This window comes from Oryctolagus cuniculus, chromosome 14, assembly GCF_051225735.1.
Source record: "Oryctolagus cuniculus isolate XC-2025 breed Fujian yellow rabbit chromosome 14, ASM5122573v1, whole genome shotgun sequence".
In the NCBI taxonomy this organism is placed as follows: Eukaryota; Metazoa; Chordata; class Mammalia; order Lagomorpha; family Leporidae; genus Oryctolagus; species Oryctolagus cuniculus.
Window position 1 is genome coordinate 66,779,096 of NC_142880.1, and position 20,473 is coordinate 66,799,568.

At 40.5% G+C, this 20,473-nt stretch overlaps 1 protein-coding gene and 1 pseudogene across 2 annotated transcripts in view; one reads left to right on the forward strand and one right to left on the reverse strand.

Annotated features, from left to right (window-relative positions):
- PLCXD3 (phosphatidylinositol specific phospholipase C X domain containing 3) overlaps positions 1 to 20,473 on the reverse strand; it is a 229,028-nt gene that overhangs the window by 122,182 nt on the left and 86,373 nt on the right. The window lies entirely within an intron of this gene.
- On the forward strand, positions 608 to 19,096 carry LOC138845242 (N-acetylgalactosamine-6-sulfatase pseudogene; annotated as a pseudogene).

Consider the following 20,473-nt stretch of genomic DNA (forward strand, 5'->3'; position numbering starts at 1 on the left):
CATCCCTCATCAGACACCAGACAGATGTAGCCACCTGATCTTGAACTGTGAGCCTCCAAAAGCATAAGCAAAAAAGTGTTCTTCATTCAAAAGTAGCCAGCGTCAGGTATTTATTGTAGTGTTGAAAAGCTAGTAGTGCAAATAAGGTTCCCTAACTCTAAATCCACTTCTAACCAGAATACAACTTTCTACATACTGCTCACAAGGTGCTTAATGAATTAACTTTGAACAAATTGAAATTTCTAAACAAGAGGACAAATGAACCTAGTTGACTCAGAGCCCAGTGAGGGTGGGTCTCAGACCAGCTTCTACTTTCAGAATTGGAATCAGACCCAAGAGCTGTGTTCAGAAGCAGATGGAAGCCAGTGTAGCATCTAGGCCAAGTGAGTAGAATGTTCCAACCATCCAGATTCACTCTGCATCCTCTGTACTAAACAGTGACACAACCCAACATATGGCATGCTGGACACTGTGTAAAGTGCGGGTATATAGCCAGACATATAAGGTCAGATTTAAAAGAAACACTAGCTTTCAGAATCTGAGAGTTAATTCTGTGAGAACTAGGATACATAAGAGATCTGGAAGGTTGAAAAAGTTCAAGACCATCATGTCCTTTTTGTGCATGCCTGAGACCCCTGCCCCCTGCAGATCTGCACCTGAACTCGAAGACAAGAGTAGACGCACACCTGTTTCTGGGTGTGATGGAGGTTCCATTAACCTCACAGCAATGATCCCCAGGGTACAAAAGATGAGAAATTCACCTTTTGTGGATATGAAAAGCTTGCAAGCAGAGATGAGCTATTAGTTCAAAATGAACAAAGATAGTTCCCAGGACCAATCATCAGACCAAGAACACTGACTGATGTACGCTTTGACAAGAACAATGGCAGTGACATTTCAGGAAGATCCAGAAGCTCTCTCTCTCTCAAATTTGTGGTGAACACTAAAATGACTACTGTTCCTCTGGAGACATGCCTTCCTGGGTGATTACAGTAATCAAGAGAAACAATGGGGCCGGAGCCGTGGCTCACTTGATTAATCCTCCGCCTGTGGTGCCAGCATCCCATATGGGCACCAGGTTCTAGTCCCGGTTGCTCCTCTTCCAGTCCAGCTCTCTGCTGTGGTCCAGGAAGGCAGTAGAGGATGGCCCAGGTGCTTGGGCCCCTGCACCTACATGGGAGACCAGGAAGAAGCACCTGGTTCCTGGCTTCAGATTGGCACAGCGCCAGCCGTACCAACCATTTGGGAGGTGAACTAATGGAAGGAAGACCTTTCTCTCTGTCTCTCCCTCACTGTCTAACTCTATCTGTCAAATAATAATAAAAAAGAAACAATCAAATGGTATTTTGTAAAATATATGGCTATTTCTCTTTTTGATCCATTCAGTCAATATGTATCTTTTAGTTAGACAATTTAGTCCATTTACATTCAAGGTTGTTATTGGTAAGTAATGACTTGGTCCTGCCATTTTCCCATGATTTTTTTTTTTTGTTTTGGACAAGCAGAGTGGACAGTGAGAGAGAGAGAAAAAAAAAGGTATTCCTTTACCGTTGGTTCACCCTTCAATGGCCGCTGTGGCCGGCGCGCTTTGGCTAGCGCACCGCACTGATCTGAAGCCAGGAGCCAGGTGCCTCCCCTGGTCTCCCATGCAGGTGCAGGGCCCAAGGACTTGGGCCATCCTCCACTGCACTCCTGGGCCACAGCAGAGAGCTGGACTGGAAGAGGGGCAACCGGGACAGAATCCAGGACCCCGACCGGGACTAGAACCCGATGTGCCAGTGCCGCAGGTGGAGGATTAACCTACTGAGCCATGGTGCCGGCCTCCATGAATATTTTTTATTATTTGTTTTGAATCACCTTTGTTCTTTAAGATTGATTTATGTATTTGAAAGGCAGAGATATATAGAGAGAAATGGGGGAAAGAGAGAGAGAGAATCTTCCATCCATTGGTTCATTCCCCAAATGGCTTCAATGGCCAGGGCCAGGTCAGGCTGAAGCTAGGAGATATAGCCAGACCACCTATATGGGCACAGAGGCCCAGGCACTTGGGCCACCTTCTGATGCTTTTCCCAGGTGTATTAGCTGGGAGCTGGATCGTATGTGGACCACCCGGGACTCAAACCAGCACCCACATGGGATACCAGCACTACAGGCAGAGGCTGAACCTTCTATGCCACAGTGCCAACACCACTATATTGCTCTTTAACAATGACAAGTGTTGCTATTACCCACCCCATGTCACCTAAAGGTCCCAGGAAAAAATGCTCATTTCCAATCCAGAGTGGATGGCCACTCTGCTGGGGGTCCTTCCATTGCTAAGGCCTGCATGACAGAGAGTTTTCCCATTGCATTAGTTGGGTAAGATGACTCATCCTGTCTTCTCAGGAGGCCCAGCTGAACTCCTAGTTCAGCTTCCTCCTTCCCACCTTGGGAACTAAGACCTGGCTGTAGATAACAAGAACTGACTCAATACCAAGAGAGGGGATCCAGGCGCCTTGCTGTCAGACTGAAAAAGGGCTGTCTTGCCTCTGGTTCTACCCAGTAAGACAAGATGATAGAACCAGTGACCGCAGAATCAACAGGAAGGGGACAATCAGGTCTCTGAGGAATTCTTGGAGAAATCCCAAGGGAGAGAAAAAAATTCTGGAACAGAACAACACATTAATCCAGTTCATCTCTGATTAACGGCTAATTGTTACAAATGAGTTTGCAGACCTTTTCCCTGACAGTTAGGAGATAATTGTCATCATCAAGCTGTCAAGCCGTGGTACAAATCTGTGCTACACAAACCTGTGGTGATGGGACTTTTCCAAGGATATTCAGGCAAGATGGCCATGCATACCCAGAGAGCATGGCCAGAGAAACTTGCCTACAGGGGGTGCCTGTTCTGGTGCACAAGTCAGGTTGGCTAGTAGACTGTGCAGGTCTTTGGAGATAAGAATACTTGTGCTAAAGAAAAGAATGTATTCTTAACTGATTTTTTATCTCAGTACTAATAGAACAGAATTATCTATGTGTTGGTTCTCAGAATTCAAGTGGAATATTAAGATGTCTGAAATTAAACTCTACCAAATAATCCAATGACAAAATTGCCTCTTCACCACAACATGAAAAAATTCTGTCTAGAATGGCTTGGGATATTATGTTCAAACTGCTATATATGCACGTGGCAGTGTAGTGTTCTGGAAGCCACTGCAATATGCATGCTGTATTATTTCCAGAACACCAAGTTTTATCTGGTATTAGAAGTGGAAGAGATTATGTTCATCTAAAATTCTGTCTCGCTCTTGCTTGCTCACTTGCTCGTTCGCTCGCTTTCTCTCTCTCTCTCTCTCTCTCTCTCTCACACACACACACACACAGATTGAGAAGAGGGCAACATTTGTTTTTGCTTTTGTTTTTAAGATGAAACATTAGGCTTCAAATACTTTCCTCTCTTGTAACAAGCTACTTTGAAAAATGCACCAGTCCACACGCCCTGGGGTCTGCTCTTCACGTGCAGCCATTAGAATTACTTGGGTGGAAAATTCAAAGGCATCCTGGCGAAGTGCCAACCCTGTCGGAAGCAGAGGGGTACTAAGTAGAAAAAGCCTTTAGGATCTTTTACAAACCAAGAAACTGAAAACAAGGAAATGTATATTAGAATTTTTTTTGGTAAATCATGCTTCATATTTAGTATTTATGTGCCTGACATTTTCTAAGACACTGAACCAAAGCCAAAGCTGAAAAGTATGTAACCTCAGTTTATGAAGTAAACTAGATTAAGGGTTCCTAAGGTAGACTAGTACGTGGCTTCTTGCTTCCCTCCTCAATAAGGCCTCCCTAACCTTCCAGTCTAGCTACCCATTGAAAACAAATTTACTCATAAACCATCCTAATTGTTTGCTATTCCAATGGTGATAGTGAATCATTCATCAATTTTTAGAAGAATAGGACACCAAAATATTTTGTCATTCCTTATGATTCACAGTCAAGCAATGAGCCACTACACCACAAAAGTTAAATGGAGATCAGGAAGCAGAAACAAGGCCAAGCCTCAGCTGCAAGCAGCAGCATTTTCCCTTCTGCTATCGTGGGAGAATGGCTGAGGCCACGACTCTTGGTTACGAGAAAATGGGCTTTGTATTTTGTTGCCATTAGTTCCCTTTTCTCTCTGTGTGTGGATTAGAACTATGACGTCAGAAGCATGGCAGAGGGTGGGAGGCAAAAGTAAACCTTTGAGGCATCCCACTTTTGGGGTTGCCAGGAAGAAACTAGAAGAATGTAGCCAGCAATAAGAGTCGTCCTCCCCCCTTCCTAGTTCTGCTCAGGATTTCATAGCCACAAAATCCCCGAGTCAGTCAAAGGTCTCTACCACTGGTATGTCCAAAAATTCATGGGAATAAAAAGGATCTCATCAGAAATACTACACAATGCATTCACTACCATCAAAGTGCTAAGAGACTATCTAAAACCTGTCCTGTGACATGATATCTTCTTTCCAATAGAGGGTAACGTGTCATATGGCAAGTCAGGTAAACTATGACACAAAGACATAGTCAGAATTTGGGGACAACAGTAGGTGGAATTTCCTTTTTTTTTTTTTTAATATTTGTTTGGGGCTGGTGGTCTGTTTTACAAGACTGAGCCTCTGGTTGCGGCACTAGCATCCCGGTTCGAATCCAGGCTGCTCCACTTCTGATCCAGCTCTGTGCTAATGTGCCTTGGAAAACAGCAGAGGATGGTCCAAGTGCTTGGGCCCCTGCACCCACGTGGGAGTCCTGGATGAAGCTCCTGGCTTTGATCTGGCCCAGTCCCACCCATTGTGGTCATTTGGGGAGTGAACCAGCAGATGGAAGATTCTCTCCCATTCTCCTCTCTCTCTCTGTATTTCTGCCTTTCAAATAAATAAATTTTTAAAAATTATTTTATTCATATTAATTTGAAAGGCAGAGTGGTAGCAAGAAAAGCAGAAACAGAGAAAGAGATCCTCTATCCACTGGTTCATTTCCTAAATGGCCACAATGGTTGGACTGGCTACACCAAAGCGAGGAGCTTGGAACTCCATCTAGTTCTCCCACATGGGAGGCAGGGGCGCAAGTATATAGCCCATCCTCTGTGGCCTTCCCAGGCACATTAGCACAGAGCTGGATAAGAAGTGGAGTAGCAGTGGCTTAATCTGCTATGCCACGATGCCAGTCCTGTAGAGAACATTTCTACCGCGTGTTCATTGTGAAGTGATTTTAAAGATACTGAGATTGAGGCAAAATCTTCTTATGTCTTCCAACAGTATAATCTCATTATTGAAATCATTCTGCACCAATTATCATACCAGAGACAATGATCTGGCTTCTAGAAATGGATTGCCTAGTTTCATTACTTCTTAACTGTATGACAGTGATTAAAGTCCTACATGACTGTTTCTTTATAAATCTCTATAGGTTCTTTATATGTAAAAATGGGGAAAATATCTTAGCTCAAACATATTCAATAGGCTAGTGTGCAAATTAAATACATGGTAAACCCTTGGCACAGTGCTTAAGTCTCAACTCATTAACTATTATGATTATTGTTAGAATTTTTTCTCTGAGCTTTTATAGAAAATTCCTTTAGTAGCTAAATAATTCCCCATGTTAGAGATACACAGAATTTCCTTTCATCTCTTTTCCATAATTATCTACTTTAATTATTCCATGTCAAGTGTGTTATTCTTGCCATAATATACTTCAAATATTTTATTGATAATGTATACCCTATGTTTTTTAAAAGTAAAGTTGGGGGCACGCATTTGGTGCAGCAGTTAAGATGCCACTTGGGATATTCTCATCCCATATCAAAGTGTGGGGGTTGGAGTTCTGGCTCCACTTCTGATCCAGCTTCCTGCTAATGTGCATGCTGAGAGGCATCAAGTGATGGCTCAAGTAGTTGGATAGCTACCACTGATGTGTGAATCCCAGATTGAGTTCCTGGATCCTGACTTCAGCCTGGTCTAGCATGGGTCATTGCTGGCATTTGGGAACTAGGTTAGTGGATGGGATCTCGCTCTCTCTCGCTCTCTTTGTCTCTGTCTGCCTGTTTGTGTCTCTGACTCAAGTAAAATACATGTATAAATTAAAAAGTTAAAAATAAAGTCCACAGTTGTAATTTGAGATTTAAATGAGCTACATTTTTATATCTACTTCCTATTCATAGAACAAAAAAGTATTTTGAATATGTTAGAGTACATAGCAAAAGGAATTTGAAGGAAACTCTTGCAAGTCACTCAACTGGACCTATTTGAATTGAATCTATTATGTCTGTTTAACTCTTCCTTAGCCTAGAAACAGACATCTCTTAGAATCACGTGGCTATCAGTCCAAAGTAGACAACAATTTAATGATATGTTAGCACAATTTCAGGGTTGCTCACCCCTCCAAACCAATCACCTTCAAATGCTACATGAAACAAGATCATGATAAGCACATTTTCTTTTAGGAATGTAAAGAGTAATAAGAAATTAAACTGTCTGCACATACCCACCAAACCCCTTCACCAACTAGTCAGCAAACAGGTTATACCTCTAAGGCTTGGTTTCTGCCAAGCCTGCCATTCTTAGCAACTCAATTCTTTTGATTTCTCTGTGGCAAGAGGCACTTCTAATGCTCAGGGAGAGAATTTATCTTTGCAAGCAGCATAATTGGAGACAATTACCCAGGGCACAGAACACAGATACAAAGTGACATTTCTTCAGCATTTTAGTTTTTCCTCCACCCTGTAATTTAGTCCTATCACCTTTGCATTGTGGGCCACTTATTGGTTATCATCACTATGCCACCTCTGTCAGGCAGCTTTTCTCTGCAACCATGTGGCCAAATAACTCCATTATGAGACACTACAAGTAATAGGAATCCTACCACCCATTACGCTCATGGATTGGCATGGTTTTCCCTTGAGTTCTCTGTTGAATCTTACCCACCAAGCAGGCCCCTGATAACCTTCTACTGTCCCAACATGAGCAGGACACACTTCCAGTAATAATATCTGCTCTTTGACTGCCTGCGAAGTTGTTTCCCAGTAACATTAAAATGGCAAAATATGCTTAACATTGAGGCTCCAAGCATTGAAACAAAGTAATTAAATTCTTCCCTACTTAACTTCTGTTTGTGCATCTCTTTTGTAAGGTTTATTTTAGTTCCACATTTCTCAACTTTAATTCCTTTAATTGTCCTCTGGACCATATATCTATAATTGAATATAAGGAATTAATTTAGGGCTGGATGTTGGGTAGTGGGTTAAAGCCCTGCTTGGAATACCTCAATCTCAGATTGGAGTACCTGGTTTGAGGTCCAGCTGCTCTGCTTCCGGTCCAGCTTTTTGCTAATGTACACTGTGGATGCAGCAGGTGATGGCTCAAGTACTTGGGTCTCTGTCACCCACATTGGAGAACTCTGGAGTTTCTGGCTCCTGGCTTCACTCTGATCCAGCCCTGGCTGTGGCAAGCATTAGGGGAGGGAGCCAGTATATGAAACTTTTTTTGCAATTTAAAGGTAGTTGTGGTCTATGAGTTATACTTCTTATAACAGTCTATAGAGAACTATAGTGTTGGATGTTTAATATATCCTTAAAAATACACTATTTGGTAGAAACCAGAGAAATGAAAACTTTAAATATATGCACATTCTAATTTCAGTTAATTTTTTAAAAATCAGAGAATAGGCATTTAGTCTAATTGTTTAGACATTCTCCTCCCATATCAAAATGTGTGGGTTTGAATCCCAACTGTGCTCCTGTTTCCAGCTTACTGCCAACGCAGACTCTGGAAGGCAGAGGTGATGGCTCAGGTAACTGGGTTCCTGCCTGCTACATATGAGACCTGGATTGAATTCTTAGCTCCTGGCTCCAGCTTAGCCACAGCCATTAGAGGCATTTGCACTGTGATCCAGCAGATGGTAGTTCTGTCTGTCCTTCTTTACCTCTCTAGAAAATAAATTCAGACTCAAATTAACTTAGATGTCCTAAGGAAACTTCTCATGAGATGCCTGTGCTAGTTATCCATTAATAAAACAAGCTTGAATTAATGACATGCTTTTCTTCATATATTTACTGTCATTCTCAATATCACTCATAAAGGGATAAACAACCTAGATTCTCCCAGACACATATTTGTGTATTTTTCTAGTGCATAAAATGCACTGTATCCACCTTGCTTTGAGAGTTATCTAAAGCACTGCTTGCAATGCCAGCATCCCATATGAGCACTGGTTCAAGTTCCAGCTGCTGTATTTCCATTCCAGCTCTCTACTAATGTGCCTGGGAAAGCAGCTAAAATAATCCAAGTGTTTGGGCCCCTGAACCTATGTGGTAGATGTAGAAGGAGCTCCAGGTTACTGACCTTGGCCTGCCAGCATTAGCAGTTGTGGCCATTTGGGGAGTGAACCAGTAGATAGAAAATCTCTATGTAGATTCCCCCCACCCCCATAACTCTTCCTTTCAAACAAATATTATTTTTTGAAAAATTATTTATAAATGTCTGCCTTTCAATGTGTACTTCACAGCTTTGATTTTTACTGTGTCATTACAGATAACAGAACATAAATATTATTCTTTAGGGTCTTTTAGAATTCTGTGATTCCTTCATCAATAGCAAATTATTTAGCCTGATTTTTCCTATAAATAATTTTCTTATCTCTTTTACATGCACCTTCTCCATTTTCCAATCCCATCAAACGGCTTCAAAATATGTCTGAAATATTCTTGAGGAGCCTAGTATGGAAGTAACAGTAAGAGTTAGCAGCAACACAAACCAAGATTAAATCCTAGTTTTGCCTTTTCCCTAGGCTCTGTGACCTGGGAACATTTATCAGCCACTGCCTTTGCAAATCTGGGTAGGCTGGGTCTCAACCTTTGTCAGATTGCTCTGGGTACTCTTGGATTTCCATTCCTTCATATGTATTTTGGAATACATTAGTTAGAGCTATTGACAAACATTATAATTTCAATTGGGATTGTATTAATTAACAATAATTTTGGGAGGACTGTCACCTTTGATGTTAAAACTCGCTACTTTCAAAAAAAAAAAAAAAACTTGCTACTTTCCAACATCATACTTCTCCTCATGTATTCGAGTCTTATTTTATGTCCTCTACTAGATCTTTGCACTTTTATCTATAAATTATTTTTGCTGAATATATCTTCAGATATCTTATAGCTTGCTTTGCTATGAAACTGTTTCTTTCCAATATATTTGGACATGTGTGTGTTTCCTTTTCTTAGTACATTAGCACATCCTCTAACACAGACCTGGATAGTAGTACTGATAGCTCATATCTTTGCCCTTTTCATAATTTAAAGAGAAAGTCTCTTTTGTTACTAAATAAAATGTTAGTTCTAGTATTTGGTAGATAAATCAGGATTTATCAGACTAAAGGATCTTTCTTCTATTCTTAGTTTGCTAAAACGTTTTGAGTTTTTAATTATGAATGGGAGTTCAACTTTATAAATGCCTTTTCTGTATTTGATAGATGATTAAATACTTGTTTCCCTTTTTTATCTGTTCATGTGGTGAATAACATTAATGGATTTTCTAATTTTAAACTAGTCTTGGATTCTTGGCATCAGCCTTATCTGACTTTGATTTATCGTTTTAATTTTTTTCTCTTCTCCCAGGACAGTTCATATGAAAAAGGGGTTATTTGTTCTTTGATGAGTCGGGAGATTATAACTGGAACATAGTCTAGTCCAAATGCCATACTCCTCCAGTAGGATCAATGTCTGAAGTCTGATTTTTTATGATTATAACCTTTTGGATTTTCCATTTCTAATAGATTAATTTTCAGTAAATGCTAGTTTACTGAAACATTAAGCTTTTCAAACAGACTGACAAAGAGTTCATGGAACCCTCTTAAAGCTACTGTGCCATGGGGCTGGTTCTGTGCTGCAACGGGTTAAAGCCCCAGCCTGCAGTGCCAGCATACCATGTGGGCATTGGTTCAAGTCCTGGATACTCCACTTCCGATCCAGCTCTCTACTGTGGCCTGGGGAAGCAATGGAAGATGTCCCAACTCCTTGGGCTCCTGCACCCATATGGGAGACCTGGAGGAGGCTCCTGGCTCCTGATCAGCTCAGCTCTGGGCATTGTGGTCATTTGGGGAATGAACCAGTGGAATGGAAGACCTCTCTCTCTCTCTCTGTGGCTCTACCTCTCTCTGTAACTCTGTCTTTCAAATAAAATAAAATAATTCTTTAAAAAAAATGCTACTGCGCCAATAGTTATGCCATTCTCTTCACTGTTAAAAGCATTTATACATTTCCTTTTACTCTTTGATCAAGTTTTCTACAGATTCATCTACTTTATTAGAAGGAATAAATTTTGATTTTTGATTCAATATGTACTGATGTGTATTTAATCAATTTTTGTTCTTATCTTTTTCCCATTTTTCCTTTAGTTTCAATTTTTCCCCACTCCCCCATTTATATTGAGATAGTATTAATAAATTTCCATGCATTTAAGGTATATGTGTAGTATTTTCATATTTTATACAGGGTGAAACAATCATCACAATCGATCTAATTTATATATCACTTCACATAGTTGCCATTTATTTTTCTTTTCTATTTTTTGTTATGACATACAAAGTATGCAATACAAGTACGCAATACAGTATTGTTAGCCATGGTAATATTGCTGTAACTTCTTCAACTTGTAAAACTATAACCCTTTTGACAGAATTTCTCTCCACTTCCCAAATCTCAACTCCATGACAATTATTAACTGGCACAATATGGATTTTCTTTTTATTTTTCTAGTTTCTTGGGTAAGAGGACTAGTTAATAGGTTTTTTATATTCTGATATGTATATGCATAAAAGGCTATAAATTTCTAAGGACCAATTTAACTTCATCACACAAGTTTTAATATCTATTTTTACTGTCCATTACTTTTTTGTTGTAGGTATTATATTTTAATTCCCTACCTTCAAAATTTGTTCTGTATTTTCACTATTAATTTTTCCATTGTTTTTAAGGAATATGATATATACAGTACCTATTACCTGATATTTATTGAAATTTGCTATGTGAACTGATATAGTTAATATTTACATTTATTTCAGGTTTTCTTGAAAATAATAAATATACTTTAATTTCAATGGGAGATATGATTCTATATTTTATAGATCAATTTATTTTATCAAATCATAATTGCCTTGCTAATTTTATAACTGCATGAATATTAGAATTATGCTAGAAATATTCCTGAACTAAAATTGTGAGTTTAGTTGTTAGAATCCAATAAACTTTTATTTCATTTTAGGATAATTTGAAGGGTCTTTGCAGTTTTGGGGTTGTTGAGCTTCTTGGTACTTGTTCCTTCAATCATTGTATAGCAAACATTTTTCTCTTACACATTTTGCCTTACATTACAATTTGTACAAAATTAGTATGACTATACCAATTTTCTTTTGACAGCATTTACTTAGTATATCTTTTAATTTTTCTCTTCTTCCAGAACAGTTTATATGAAATAGGACTTATATATTTTTAGATAGCTTGGTGGATTACAGTTGAACCATAGTCTAATCTAAATGTTTTATTTCTAAGATAGATTCTACTTTCAACTTTTTTGTGTCTTTATGAAGATGTTAATTTTTAATCTTCCTTTTTAAAAATAGATTCATTTCTTAGATACATTTTATGTTCACAGCAAAAGCAAACAGAACATACAGAGATTTCCCATATCTCATTTGAAAGTTCCTGTTGCTCATACCCTCTCCAGCACTGGGTGTCGTCAGTGTTCTGATTTTGGCCATTCTAATAGGTGTGAGGTGATATCTCACTGCTGTTTTTTTTTAAAGATTTTATTTATTTATTTGACAGATAGAGTTACAAACAGTGAGAGAAAAATATAGAGAGGTCTTCCTTCCATTGGTTCACCCCCTAAATGGCTGCTATGTCCGGTGCACTGTGCTGATCCGAAGCCAGGAGCCAAGTGCTTCCTCCTGGTCTCCTATGCGGGTGCAGGGCCCAAGGACTTGGGCCATCCTCCACTGCACTCCTGGGCCACAGCAGAGAGCTGGACTGGAAGAGGAGCACCTGGGACAGAATCCAGCACCCCAACCAGGACTAGAACCCGAGGTGCTGGAGCCGCAGGCGGAAGATTAGCCAAGTGAGCCACGGTGCCGGGCCTTCTCACTGCTGTTTTAATTTACATTTCCCTAAAATATGATGCAGGGCATGTTTTACTTCTTATCTGCCATCCGGATATTTTCTTTGATGAAGTATGTGTTAAGGTCTTTGATAGTTTTGAATGTTTTTCTTTCTGGTTTTAATTTGTCTACATTTTAATTTGTCTACATTTATTTTATCAGTGAATTTTGATTCATTCTTAATGACTCATTTTTGCCTTTAAACTGTTGTGCTTTCCCTGTCATTCTTTCCTGCCTTTTTTTATAAACCATAGTTGCTTTATTTCCCTCATTCCTTTTATAGGTTAGGAAGTCATGTATACTTTTTCTAGTTCAGTCTCTATCATTCAGATTTTAACAAAACACTTAATTTGACAGTCTAACATTAAAATTTTCACTCTTCTTTTGAAAAAGGTATAACAAAACTGATTATCCCCATTTACCTTAGACATTATTATTGTCTCCAATTTTACTTCTACTTAGCTTTCAATCCTCTTCCCAAATAGATTATCACTATTAAGTTTTACACTTGATGAAATAGGGTTTATATGTTCTTAGATGGCTTGGTAGATTACAGTTGAACCATAATCTAGTCTAAATGTTTTATTTCTCAAGATAGATTCTACTTTCAACTTTTGTGTCCTTATAATGATCATAAAAGAAAGATTATTTTGAATTTGATTATGTTCATTTAGATTCATATATTAGCTCATTTCTATACTCACCAGTACTTCTTCTGAAAAGCAGCCGATGGGCAGGGAATGCCGGTCTCACCAGTACTTCTTAAATTCCCCCTTTCCCTTGAAGTTTTCTTTTTAAAGTAGTTTATTTGATCAAGATCTATTAATGACCAGCTCGCTCATTTTTTTAAAAAATGTCTTTACTGTATCTTCATTATACTAATCTATCTAGATAATTCTACAATGACTACTATGATATCAGTGTGTGTGTGTGTGTGTGTGTGTGTGTGTTGACAGGTAGAGTGGATAGTGAGAGAGAGAGACAGAGAGAAAGGTCTTCCTTTGCCGTTGGTTCACCCTCCAATGTCCGCCGCAGCCGGCGCACCTCGCTGATCCGATGGCAGGAGCCAGGTACTTATCCTGGTCTCCCATGGGGTGCAGGGCCCAAGTACTCGGGCCATCCTCCACTGTCTTCCCGGGCCATAGCAGAGAGCTGGCCTGGAAGAGGGGCAACCGGGACTAGAACCTGGTGTGCCGGCGCCGCAAGGCGGGAGGATTAGCCTAGTGAGCCGTGGCGCTGGCCGATATCAGTGTTTTAAAAGTGTATTTCACTCTTTTCTGATCATTAATGATTGAGAATTCTTCCAGTTGATTTTATTCTTTGTAAAATAGCAATGTTTCTTCTCTTGTGGCTATTAAAATTTTGGATTTCTTGTTATTCAGTTATTGTGTAATATGTTTCCATGTGGATATGGTTTTTGCGTTCCCTCTCAGGACACATGGGATTTACTCAATGAGGGTTCATGTTGTTAATGATACATGGAAAATTCTCATCCATGATGTCTTTGAATATTGTCCATTCCTTAATCTTGCTATGTATTCCTTAAAAAATCCTATTATCTTTACTTTGGATTTTCTCATGTTATTCTCCATAGCTCTTAGACTATTTTTCCTATTTCTATCCCTTTCTCTTGGTGTTGCAGACTGGTTGATTTCCTCAACTGTTTTCTAGTTCATTAAATTTCTTCAGCTCTGTCTAATCTATTTAATTCTATAGTGTTTTAAATTCAGTGAAATGTATTTCTATAGATGGAAGTTTTAACTTTTAAATACTTTATTTTCCTTGTTCTTTTAAGTGCCATTTTAATCTTTCCCCTTTGGCTTCTAGACCTTATTTTAATCCTTTTAGTAATTTCATATATATTTATGCTAGTGTCTCTTTTCAGATGATTTGTTGATTAAGTTTTAAAATTACTATTCATCCAAGCCAACTTAAAAGGGTCTGCTGCCTCAGATTCATGGAAGATCATTTCCGTATATGTTTTGGAACTTTTATTAGGAGATTATTTTAAGCAAGTATTGCTTTCCCTAAGGAAACATTAGCTTCCTTTCCTTTGGGTATCTGGATTCTTGCAGTGTTGCTCCCAATCAATTTGGCACTGCTTCCTCCATTCACTTCAAGTGTCATTCACTTGGGGATAATTTTTTTGTTAGTTTTTCAGTCTAGGGTTTGAAGTATCACTTGGAAAGTATAACTTTGGGCTCCAATGCCACACTGAAGGCACATGGCACACATTTCTTTAAAATCCATTCAAAACCAGGACATAAACATCTTATTTTTTTAAACCAGGTAGTGAATATATTTTAGGACAGCAGCCCTGCAAGGTTGCCATCAATATTTAGAGAGCTCGGTTCTTAGGTCCCTTTTCTAGGGAACCTCTGATTCAGGCACTTTGTACTGAATCACTGTGAAGACACTAAAACCCAAGTCTATCCCTCTCTCACATCTTGCATTCCAATGTGTTATGGATTAAACTGAAGCCAGTTCCTCTGCCTTTCAAATCCCTTTCTGCCTCTGACAGGAATTTATGTTTTTCTTATAAACTCAAACATGTATTAAAAAGTATTTTATTGCAACCACTATCCATAAGTGTTCATTGTATGCTGAATAGTGTGTCCCCCACAAATTCTTATGTTGAAACTCTAACTTCTAATACCTCAAAATGTGACTGTATTTGGAGATAAAGTCTTCAAAAAGGAGATTAAATTAAAACTAGACCTTTATAGTTGGCCCTAATTCAATATAATTGGGTCCTTTTAAAAAGAGAAAACATGGATACAGAAAGACACCAAGGGCACCATGTACACAAAGACAAGACCTGGTAAGAATGCTTTGAGAAGGTGGCCATCTGCAAGCCAAGGGGAGAAAGCTCAGAAGAAGCCAAAATGGCCAACAGTCTGATCTTGGACTTCTCATTTTCAGAGTCAAAAGAGATAAAATTTTGGTTTTAAGCAACCCTGCCTGTAGCATTTTATTATGAAAGCCCTAGCAAATGATTTTAGTGTTTTAACACAACAGTCTCTAACCTAGTCTAATAGTTTTTCAGAAATTGCTTAATTTTTGTATCATCCCCAAACTTCTACCCTACAACATTCTGTGCATTTTTCTACACAAATAAATGCTTTACAGAAGCTTCATATGCTATTAAGGAACAGATGAAGAAAGGTAGTTTAAAAAAACTGATTTCACAGTAAAATAGATGGTATGGGATAAAACTACTACCAGTTTAATTCACACAGTATTTCAAAGACTCCTTGAGTTCAGATGATTTGCAGGGACTGGAATAGTCCAACTTTCAACTAACTTAGAGGAACTAGAAGAAAAGGCTTCTACCTGTGGGAGTGCTAATTACTCCAGCATCCTAGAAGGCCTCTCAACATTCCACTACTCAGGCTGTACCTAAGCAACCTAAATGTTTGTAGTACTAAATCTGAAATGGACATTCATTCTATTGTGTTAGGCATACTGTCAATCACCGAAACAAAAATGAGATGTCATCTAGTGAAAACCTACACCACTTAGCAAAGCCATTGGACCCAGGTTCTGTGTTCTACCAGGTTTGCTTAAGGAAGATCAAATGATCTTCCAATAAGGGTAGAAGTGACTGAGACTAAAAATTAAATAGAACAGGGCAAAGACAACATTGATACTTGAGAGTAAAACATTTAGTATGTGAATGTAGTTTACTATGGCAAGAGCATGGAGAAAAGGAGAAAAGGAGGGAAGGAGGGAAGGAAAGAGTAAGAAAACTAATGGTATTTTCTTGTGTTACATTAGCAATATACTTAGCCCAGTACAATTACAAAGATTGAATAAAAGGAGTATAAGCCGAACAATTTAATGAAAATCTTGTACATTTGCATCTCATAGGACTTGGATTTCTACATCATGAAATTGGGTTTTAATTGAATATGGACTTACATTAATATTACTTCAAATAATAAAGGAAAACATAGTTTATCAGGAATGGGTATTGCAAATAGGTGAGTGCTTTGGGAAATAAATGGTCCTGAAAAAGATAAAAAGGAAGGAAGATGAAAAAAAAGGAATGAAGAAAGAAGGAATTCAGATCAGACATTTTTAAGAGTAACATCTCTTCATATCCAGACTGATCCAAAATCTATCAAAGTCATTTGAGGAGTCAAATTATAGATTTAACTTGTGTTCAATAGTCTTACTTAGCACCAATTAATTACAAGTACAATGTCATAACTTTCGAAGGGTAGTTTCTCATTAACCTTGATGCCTCATGATTTATCTAACAAAGAAAAGCCAATACCAAATATGGCACCTAATTCCAATTTGATAAGGCATCTTCCACTGATTTAAAACCAAAGGGCAAACTCTCAATTCACACTGTTAGAACCCTGGCTTTGCCACTTGCTAGCTGTGCCAGATTGAGCAAGTTGCTTAACATCTTTTATATTCATAGGAATAATCATAGCACTTACTTCACAGTACTGAAATGAATTGAGTTATATTTGTAAAGCACTTTCAACAGTTCCTAGCACATAGGAAATACTATGTAACTGTTTTAAATAAACAATTTGCTTTCCAGGAGAGAAGAATGAACCTATGTATTTGCTAGATTAGAATGAATCAACTAATTGTTCAGCATTCTGGTAGGATTAGATTATAAAATAAAATCAGGGAGGCCAGTGCTTGGTGTAGTGGGTTAAACTGCTGCCTATAGTGCAGGCAGCCCATGTGGGTGTGGATTCAGTCCCAGCTGCTGCACTTCTGATCCAGCTCCGTGGTGATGCACCTGGGAAAGCAGCAGCAGGTGAACCAAGTGCTTAGGCCCCTATCATCCATGTGGGAGACCCAGATGAAACTCCTGGCTTCTAGCGAAGTCCACTGGCCCATCCCCAGCCCTTGCAGCCATTTGGGGAGTGAAGCAGCACATACAAAATGAAGATATTCTCTCTCTCTCTCTCTCTCTCTCTCTCTCTCTCAACTCTGCCTCTCAGGTAAATAAATCTTGAAAAAAAATGAAAATAGTAAAATCAGAAAGAATTGGCTGTAGTTTTTCAGGGTAAAATACGAAAACAACTCTAATGCAATTTATTGAAGATAGCTGCAGCTCGAGTCTGCAAACATTTCCACATCAGCCTATGCTATCAGTACTTGATGAGTCAAGGAACACTTAGACAACACACAGAATGATTCACCAGTGTGGTTGTGTTTTCACCTGTCTAGCATTTACTTAGAGATCCTGCAAGAGATTTCTCTACGTGCCAAGTACACAGAGAAACCATTCACGTATTTGTTTACTATCCTTGCCTACTTTCTCTCCTGGACACCACCAAGGGGCTAAGAATAGTATTTGGGACAGCAATATTTTGATCTAAATCATCCAAGAGCTTTCAGAGGAAGATGAAATACTTTCATTATGAAATCATCCTTCCAAACTGTTGGCCAAACCTAAAGACAAGTTGCAATGAAAGGAAAGTTTGCGTATTCCTCTGAATCCACAGCCCATCAGAACGCTTCCATCTGCTGTGCATCCAAACTGGCTCTGGAACAACTGTTTCCCCCACCCTTCAGCTGATCAGCTGGGTTTCTTCCAAGGATCTTTGACTAGATTGTCTTCACTTGGAAACACATGAGGGAAGAATTCTCTGAGAAACTCAGGTTAAGAGTCACCTAGCAGCATCACATAACGTCACACAACATCAGAATTAGAGAAGACCCATGCTAATTCTGAGTAGGGATTTCATCTCTCATTGATGATGCTTTTAATTTCAAGCACTAGATTTCTGGTTGTTAAATTATATTTAGTTTATGCATAGAAATACTGGTGTATCCTCTTCTCTGGATAAGAATGAGAAAAACTGCTATTCCTGTACATTCCTGAGTACACATTAGAGACTGCAGTGAGACTTTGCAAAGGGAGGGCAGGCATTTGGTATAGTGCAGAATACACTGTGTGGGCCATCTGTATTCCATATCAGAGTGTCTGGGTTCAAATCCTGGCTCTGCCCTCATTCCATCTTCCAGATGATGTGCACCTGGGAGAAGCAATGACGGATCAAGAACTTGGGTCCCTGCCACACATTTGGGATACTCAGATTGAGTTCTGGGTTCCTGATTTGAATCAGTCCTATCTGCTGTGGACATTTGGGGAGTGCAACAGCAGGTGTAACAATTCTAAGCAGACCACCTTTGAAGGCAGGGTCAGGGAGTCTGCCATCGCCTGGTGGCCCGGCCACATCCCAGCAGGCCAGGTGAGCCACCAGCCAGGCAGCCTCATGGAGCTTTTCATCACCAGCCTGGCCCTCGCGGGCCTGAAGCCGCCCAGCGACAGGGTGATCGACGGCCTGGACCTGCTCCCTGCTGCCCTGCATGGCCGGCTGACAGACAGGCAACACCCTGATGGCGGTCACTCGGCCAGTACAAGGCCCACCTGTGGACTTGGACCAACTCCTATGAGGAGTTCAAAAAGGGCATCGACTTCTGCCCTGGGCAGGACGTCACAGGGGTCACGACGCACACCCAGGAGGAGCACACGAAGCTGCCCCTGATTTTCCACCTGGGCTGAGACCCCGGGTAGAGGTAACCGCTCAGCTTTGCCAGTGCCGAGTACCAGGAAGCCCTGCGCAGGGTGGGCCCGGTCGTCCAGCAGCACCAGGAGACCCTGGTCCCTGGAGAGCCCCAGCTCAACGTGTGCAACCAGGAGGTCATGAACTGGGTGCGCCCCCCCCCCCCCCGCTGTGAGAAGTTAGGCAAGCCTGCATGCCCCTCAGTCTGTCCCCGAGAGGTGCTCCTGGCTCCACCAGCACCTGCCTCGGCTGGGGCTGGAAGAGCCCCGGCTGCCATTGCCCACTGACCAGCAGCACCGCCTGCCCAGACCCAGACCCAGCCCTGCTGCCTGCTGCTGCCCTGGCCCCAGGGATCTCAGGACCCCGCCCATCTCCCCTGTCCTGTGGCTCTGACCCCTCCCTGTCCGAGGCCCAGGACTCCACCCCAGCCTGGAGTACTTGACTTCCTGCGTCCTGGCCAGCCCCTGTGTGCTGCACAGGGGGCACCCCGGTCTTCCCTCGCCTCCCAGGCCCCTGCGCCTCTCTACAGCAGAGTCAGGCAGGAGTGGTGGGGCAGAGGCCTCCCTGAGCCCGGGACCCCAACTGGCACCCAGCTGCCGCCTGGAGCCTGAGTGGTCTCCGCCCTGTGCTGGGAAGGCCACAGCACCTGTGCCCTATTACACTTGAATTGCAAGTGCTGGGAAATTCTGAATGAAATTCTTAGAATAAAGGGATCCAGCTGAAAAGCCCATGAGAGTATTTCAGGCATGGAAAGCCAAGACACTCTGGGGTGGGTGGGTGGGGAACCTAAATGAAAGATCTCCGCGAGTGAGATCCCAGTGGAAAGAATGGGGCCATCAAAGAAGGAGGTACCTTTCTCTGAAGGGAGGAGAGAACTTCCACTTTGACCATGGCCTTGTCTAAATATGATCAGAGTTGGTGAACTCAGGGGGCTTCCATAGCCTTGGCAGCTCAAGACAAGAGCCTAGGGTGATTACTGATGCCATAAACAAGAGTGTCAATTGGTAAAGTCAACAACAGGAGTCACTGTACACTTACTCCTCATGTAGGATCTTTGTCCTTAGTGTGCTGTACATTGAGATTTAATGCTATAACTAGTACTCAAACTGTATTTTTCACTTTATGTTTCTGTGTGGGAGCAAACTGTTGAAATCTTTACTTAATGTATACTAAACTGATCTTCTGTATATAAAGAGAATCGAAAATGAATCTTGATGTGAATGGAAGGGGAGAGGGAGTGGGAAAGGGGAGGGTTGCGGGTGGGAGGGACGGTATGGGGGGGGAAGCCATTGTAATCCATAAGCTGTACTTTGGAAATTTATATTCATTAAATAAAAGTTAAATAAAAATAAAAAATTAAAAAAAGAATCACTAGAAAAAAAAAGAATAAAGGGACATGAGACATTTCAAAAAAAAAAAAAAAGATCAACACCCAGCTGTCAAATTTAAAAACCTTTAGATATGACCCTCAGGTGCCTCTATTTGCCATAACAATATCTACCCTCGAGGGCCCCTTAGGAGTTATTTGGCAACAACACAGACCACTTTTTTGGGTGCACATAGCCTGGAGCGATTGTCCTAAAATAGTAAACAAAGTAGATGCCATCCTTATGATGGGACTTAAGATATTATACCAATAAAATATTTAACACAGAGCCAGACATAGTGGTCCTACCACTATCACAATTAGAACTGTTGACATTGATGCAGAATAGCACACTCTTTCACACTTTAATGATAAATTTTCCAGGACAGATTGACAATCACCTG